A 6288-nucleotide genomic window follows, 5' to 3' on the forward strand; every position below is an offset into this window, starting at 1 on the left:
TGTGCTGTGTGTGTGGTGAGTGGTGTGTGTGTGGTGAGTGGTGTGTGTGTGTGGTGAGTGGTGTGTGTGTGTGGTGAGTGGTGTGTGTGTGTGGTGTGTGTGTGTGGTGAGTTGTGTTGATTGTGGTGAGTGTGGTGAGTGGTGTGTGTGTGTGGTGAGTTGTGTTGATTGTGGTGAGTGTGGTGAGATGTGTGTGTGGTGAGGGTGTGTGTGGTGTGGTGTGTGTGTGTGGTGAGTGGTGTGTGAGTGGTGAGTTGTGTGTGGTGTGTGTGGTGAGTTGTGTGAGTGGTGAGTTGTGTGTGTGGTGAGTTGTGTGTGTGGTGAGTTGTGTGTGTGGTGAGTTGTGTGTGTGGTGTGTGCGAGTGGAGTGTGGTGTGTGTGTGTGGTGAGTGGTGTGTGTGTGTGGTGAGTGGTGTGTTTGTGTATGGTGAGTGGTGTGTTTGTGTATGGTGAGTGGTGTGTGTGTGTGTGGTGAGTGGTGTGTGAGTGGTGTGTGTGAGTGGTGTGTGTGTGATGTGTTGTGTGTGTGTGGTGAGTGGCGTGTGTGGTGAGTGTGTGTGTGTGTGGCGTGTGGTGAGTGGTGTGTGTGTGGCGTGTGGTGAGTGGTGTGTGTGTGGTGAGTGTGTGTGTGTGTGGCGTGTGTGGTGAGTGTGTGTGGCGTGTGGTGAGTGGCATGTGTGTGTGGTGTGTGTGTGTATGGTGAGTGGTGAGTGGTATGCACGCGCTTCCTTTGTACGTGTGTGCGCGCGCGGCGCGCGAGTTTGATTCCCGCTCACAGCCATCACCAGCAGGCATTGTCAGGGTTGTGATAGAATCCACGACCTCCTGTATACCACGCGAGGTAGTCAACATCTCCTAGCCACCGTGGTGATGAGAGAGACCGGGAGAGCGAATTAACATCTCACCACGTGGAGAGAGAGACACAGACTCCACATATAAAGCAGCCAGGCGTAGTCAAAGTCCAGGATCGAACCCACGACCTCCTGCGGACCAGGCGAGGTAGTTAACATCTCCTAGCCACCGTGGTGATGATGATGATGAGAGAGACGCAGACTTCAAATTAGCAGCAGCAGCAGGCATCGTCAGGGTCCGGGATCGAACCCACGACCTCCTGCGTACCAGGCGAGGTAGTTAACATCTCCTAGCCACCGTGGTGATGATGATGATGAGAGAGACGCAGACTTCAAATTAGCAGCAGCAGCAGGCATCGTCAGGGTCCGGGATCGAACCCACGACCTCCTGCGTACCAGGCGAGGTAGTCAACATCTCACAGGGTCCGGGATCGAACCCACGACCTCCTGCGTACCAGGCGAGGTAGTCAACATCTCACAGGGTCCGGGATCGAACCCACGACCTCCTGCGTACCAGGCGAGGTAGTCAACATCTCACAGGGTCCGGGATCGAACCCACGACCTCCTGCGTACCAGGCGAGGTAGTCAACATCTCACAGGGTCCGGGATCGAACCCACGACCTCTTGCGTACCAGGCGAGGTAGTCAACATCTCACAGGGTCCGGGATCGAACCCACGACCTCCTGCGTACCAGGCGAGGTAGTCGACATCTCACAGGGTCCGGGATCGAACCCACGACCTCCTGCGGACCAGGCGAGGTAGTCAACATCTCACAGGGTCCGGGATCGAACCCACGACCTCCTGCGTACCAGGCGAGGTAGTCAACATCTCACAGGGTCCGGGATCGAACCCACGACCTCCTGCGGACCAGGCGAGGTAGTCAACATCTCCCCCGGCCAAGGCCACTCACCCTGGGGCTGTCTCTGTCTCCTGCCAGGTGGAGGCGGCTTTGACCGCTACAGCCAGGAGGGTCCGGGCTCTGGGGGGGGGGGCGCGGGTGGGGGCTGCCCCCCATTCCGGGGGGGGCGCGGGGGGTTTGACCCCCGCGGGGGGAGGGGCGGAGGGTCAATGTTTGACCCCCGGGGCGGCAGGGGAGGAGGGGGCATGGGTCGTGGGGGTGGACGCGGGGGCATGGGGTGAGTACGCGCACACGCACGCGCGCACGCACACGCACGCACACACGCACGCACACGCGCTCGTACAACGTACACACGTGTGGGGACATAACACGTGTGTGGACGCACACACGCATGTGGACGTACACTCGCACATATGTTCGTGCACGTATCTGCGCACTTACACGTATGTGCGCACGCGTACAGACGCACATGCACAGACGTACACGCGTGTGTAGACGTACACACACACGCACACACGTGTACGTGTAGCCATACACACGTACACTACGTGTACACACGTGTACACACACACACGTACACACACATACACACACACATACACACACACTACGTGTACACACACACACATACACACGTACACTACGTGTACACACACATACACACACACATACACACACACACATGTACACTACGTGTACACACGTGTACACACACATGTACATTACGTGTACACACACATACACACACACATACACACACACATGTACACTACGTGTACACACGTGTACACACACACACACATGTACACTACGTGTACACACACATACACACACACGTGGATTGTACTGCTGTGCCAGGCTAGGTGCATGAGGAGGTCACAGGACAGACCCTGCAGGTGTCATGGGTTGTACTGCCGTGCCAGGCTAGGTGCATGAGGAGGTCACGGGACAGACCCTGCAGGTGTCATGGGTTGTACTGCTGTGCCAGGCTAGGTGCATGAGGAGGTCACGTGACAGACCCTGCAGGTTCCATGGATTGACTGCTGTGCCAGACTAGGTGCATGAGGAGGTCACGGGACAGACCCTGCAGGTGCCATGGGTTGTACTGCCGTGCCAGGCTAGGTGCAGCAGGGGGTCACAGGACAGCTACTCATTTGAGTCGACCTAGGGGAGGCCCAGGACCGGTTTAGATAATCGTCACCGGTGTTGGCCGTGAGCGGGAATCGAACTCGGGGTCGCCGGGTTCGTAGCGCTAACCACTGCACCACCGCTCTCCACGCTGACACGCACGCACACACGTGTGCTCGTACACACACGTGTTCATACAGACGCACACACCCACGTACGTGCACACGCATGTACACGCATGTACACGTGACGGACACAGCGCGCGCGTGGCAAGCGTTGAGTTGACGCGTTGTGTGGGCTTTCGCTGTCTCGGGGGACCCAATCCAGTTGGCAGAGCTAACCGCGAAGGGCATTTCGCGTAGAGTTTATCACTCCAATGAAGGGCATTTAGTTCATGAGGGGGGTGGGGGGGGTGGGTTGGTGCGAGGGAATTTGACGTCGAGGTTAGGGGTTACGACTCCCAGCAAAGGGCACTCGAAAAACATGTTGGACCCAAAGGGCATTTGACGTGAATGTTTTGGTGTCTAGAGGTGGGAGGGTGGGGTGAGAAGGGCATTGTCGAGAAGAAAAAACCGTGGCGCAAAGGGCATTTGACGTGAATGTTTTGGTGTCTAGAGGTGGGAGGGCGGGGGGTGAGAAGGGCATTTTAAAGAAAACAAAACCGTGGCACAAAGGGCATTTGACGAGAATGTTTTGGTGCCAAGAGGTGGGAGGGTAGGGGGAGGGCATTTTGAAGAAAACAAAACCGTGGCGCAAAGGGCATTTGACGTGAATGTTTTGGTGTCTAGAGGTGGGAGGGTAGGGGGAGGGCATTTTGAAGAAAACAAAACCGTGGCGCAAAGGGCATTTGACGGGAATGTTTTGGTGCCAAGAGGTGGGAGGGTAGGGGGAGGGCATTTTGAAGAAAACAAAACCGTGGCGCAAAGGGCATTTGACGGGAATGTTTTGGTGTCTAGAGGTGGGAGGGTGAGGAGGGCATTGTCAAGAATATAAAAACGCGCGCAAAGGGCATTTGACGTGAATGTTTTGGTGTCTAGAGGTGGGAGGGCGGGGGGTGAGGGGAGGGAATTTTTGAGAAGACAAAGCCGTGGCGCAAAGGGCATTTGAAGGGAATGTTTTGGTGTCTAGAGGTTGGAGGGCGGGGGGTGAGGGGAGGGCATTTTCGAGAAGACAAAACCGCGGCCCAAAGGGCATTTGACGTGAATGTTTTGGTGTCTAGAGGTGGGAGGGTAGGGGGAGGGCATTTTGAAGAAAACAAAACCGTCGCGCAAAGGGCATTTGCAGGGAATGTTTTGGTGTCTAGAGGTGGGAGGGTGGGGCGAGAAGGGCATTGTCGAGAAGAAAAAACCGTGGCGCAAAGGGCATTTGACGTGAATGTTTTGGTGTCTAGAGGTGGGAGGGCGGGGGGTGAGAAGGGCATTTTAAAGAAAACAAAACCGTGGCGCAAAGGGCATTTGCAGGGAATGTTTTGGTGCCAAGAGGTGGGAGGGTAGGGGGTGAGAAGGGCATTTTGAAGAAAACAAAACCTTGGCCCAAAGGGCATTTGACGTGAATGTTTTGGTGTTGAGGTGGGTGGGCGGGGGGTGAGAAGGGCATTTTAAAGAAAACAAATCCGTGGCCCAAAGGGCATTTGAAGGGAATGTTTTGGTGTTGAGGTGGGTGGGCGGGGGGTGAGAAGGGCATTTTGAAGAAAACAAAACCTTGGCCCAAAGGGCATTTGACGTGAATGTTTTGGTGTTGAGGTGGGTGGGCGGGGGGTGAGAAGGGCATTTTAAAGAAAACAAATCCGTGGCCCAAAGGGCATTTGAAGGGAATGTTTTGGTGTTGAGGTGGGTGGGCGGGGGGTGAGAAGGGCATTTTGAAGAAAACAAAACCTTGGCCCAAAGGGCATTTGACGTGAATGTTTTGGTGTTGAGGTGGGTGGGCGGGGGGGTGAGAAGGGCATTTTAAAGAAAACAAATCCGTGGCCCAAAGGGCATTTGAAGGGAATGTTTTGGTGTTGAGGTGGGTGGGCGGGGGGTGAGAAGGGCATTTTGAAGAAAACAAAACCTTGGCCCAAAGGGCATTTGACGTGAATGTTTTGGTGTTGAGGTGGGTGGGCGGGGGGTGAGAAGGGCATTTTAAAGAAAACAAATCCGTGGCCCAAAGGGCATTTGAAGGGAATGTTTTGGTGTCGAGAGGTGGGTGGGCGGGGGGTGAGAAGGGCATTTTCAAGAAAACAAAACCGTGGCACAAAGGGCATTTGACGGGAATGTTTTGGTGCCAAGAGGTGGGAGGGTGGGGGGTGAGGGGAGGGCATTTTGAAGAAAACAAAACCGTGGCCCAAAGGGCATTTGACGGGAATGTTTTGGTGCCAAGAGGTGGGAGGGTGGGGGGTGAGGGGAGGGCATTTTGAAGAAAACAAAACCGTGGCCCAAAGGGCATTTGACGGGAATGTTTTGGTGCCAAGAGGTGGGAGGGTGGGGGGTGATAAGGGCATTTTCAAGAAAACAAAACCGTGGCCCAAAGGGCATTTAAAGGGAATGTTTTGGTGTCTAGAGGTGGGAGGGTGGGGGGTGAGGGGAGGGCATTTTGAAGAAAACAAAACCGTGGCCCAAAGGGCATTTAAAGGGAATGTTTTGGTGTCTAGAGGTGGGAGGGTGGGGGGTGCGGGGAGGGCATTTTCAAGAAAACAAAACCGTGGCCCAAAGGGCATTTGAAGGGAATGTTTTGGTGCCAAGAGGTGGGAGGGTGGGCTGAGAAGGGCATTGTCAAGACAAAGCCGTGGCGCAAAGGGCATTTGACGTGAATGTTTTGGTGTCTAGAGGTGGGAGGGCGGGGAGGGCATTTTCAAGAAAACAAAACCGTGGCGCAAAGGGCATTTGACGGGAATGTTTTGGTATCATGAGGAGGGCATTGTTGAGAATATAAAAACGCGGGCAAAGGGCATTTGAAGGGAATGTTTTGGTGTCTAGAGGTGGGAGGGCGGGGAGGGCATTTTCAAGAAAACAAAACCGTGGCGCAAAGGGCATTTGAAGGGAATGTTTTGGTGTCTAGAGGTGGGCGGGGAGGGCATTTGCAAGAAAATAAAACCGTGGCGCAAAGGGCATTTGAAGGGAATGTTTTGGTGTCTAGAGGTGGGAGGGCGGGGAGGGCATTTTCAAGAAAACAAAACCGTGGCGCAAAGGGCATTTGAAGGGAATGTTTTGGTGTCTAGAGGTGGGCGGGGAGGGCATTTGCAAGAAAATAAAACCGTGGCGCAAAGGGCATTTGAAGGGAATGTTTTGCCTGACATCGCGACTTTCTCACGGGGGGCATTGACCCGTCTTGCGTTCTCAAAGGGCATTCCGCGATGGGTGGTGGGCGGTGGGTGTGGTCCATGCGGAAGCTGTCAAAAAGGGCATTGCGAGCATTTGTGTGAAGGGCAGTGAATGCCCCGCGTCGCAACCTACCTCCTGAAGGGCATTTGCC

Source organism: Lampetra planeri, unplaced genomic scaffold (assembly GCF_965212315.1).
Source record: "Lampetra planeri unplaced genomic scaffold, kcLamPlan1.2.h2 scaffold_472, whole genome shotgun sequence".
NCBI lineage: Eukaryota > Metazoa > Chordata > Hyperoartia > Petromyzontiformes > Petromyzontidae > Lampetra > Lampetra planeri.